The following is a 1,065-nucleotide window of genomic DNA, read 5'->3' as shown; positions in this document are numbered from 1 at the left end:
CTGAAGTTCCTCGGGAAGAATTTATACCGGAAATTAACAAACGACCAGATACAAAATAGATAGAATTTAATTTTTTAATTTCATTATGCTATTTGGCAAATACACGTGGCCCAGAAAACCATCAAAGATGCCTTGTGCTAGTTGGCTTTAATCTCTATAACAGATAATATCTACAATACCCAAAGAAATGTTGTGGTATATTTGTGATACATCCATGTTGAAATGGCCAACAGCTACAACATCCTTTGCTGTATGTTACAGCAACAACTGCTGTGGGAGAGTGACCTGTTACAAGAAAATACAATCACAACACTAAAGAACATAGGTTCCCTATATAAGTACCAAAACCTTAATTCTACACTGTTCTACTTCGTTATTATCGTGCTTTGTTTGACAGAGACCTGTTCTGATAGAAAGAGATCTGCCAATTCGAACGTTGATTCAGTATAGGCAATGTATACTCTTCTACATAAATACGCCCACTGTTTCTTGCTTTGTGTTATAATAAAAATTGTTTTACAGTTAATATCATACGTGTCCAGTTTAGTTATTTCATACTTTTTAGAATTTATTCGTTTTGAAATTCTACTAAAATTTCCTGTTTGATCTTGTTGTTATTGAACAGACCTCTCAAGTTTCACAAGTTGTTTACTACAGCAACAATCTGCACCGAAACTAAACTTGAAGAAAATAGAGATTTCGAAAAATGTATATATCAACTAAGGGCAAAAATATTGTTGCGTCAGCGAGGTCATGTGACTAGTATCACGCCACTTCTTTCTCGAACCTTCCTGAGATTACTAGATTGGGGTAGTCTGGTATATATAAGATGGTGACAACGTGACGGAACAATGTGTGTAGGTAGTGAGTAATTGATCTGCAGTCAGAGAGTATTGTTGAAGTTAACGTTCGTTGTTATAGCGTTTGTTTTAGCGTGAATGTTGAAATTAAGTCAGTGGTGGGATTCAGCCGGTCCGTGCGAACCTGTTCTTAGAATTTAATGACCTCCACGAACCGGTTGTTAACAATCGTATATATAGGCCTAATAATAACATTACAACTTAC

This window comes from Limulus polyphemus, unplaced genomic scaffold (assembly GCF_000517525.1).
Source record: "Limulus polyphemus unplaced genomic scaffold, Limulus_polyphemus-2.1.2 Scaffold2216, whole genome shotgun sequence".
In the NCBI taxonomy this organism is placed as follows: domain Eukaryota; kingdom Metazoa; phylum Arthropoda; class Merostomata; order Xiphosura; family Limulidae; genus Limulus; species Limulus polyphemus.
The sequence above is the reverse complement of the archived record's forward strand: the minus strand, read 5'-3'. Positions refer to the sequence as shown.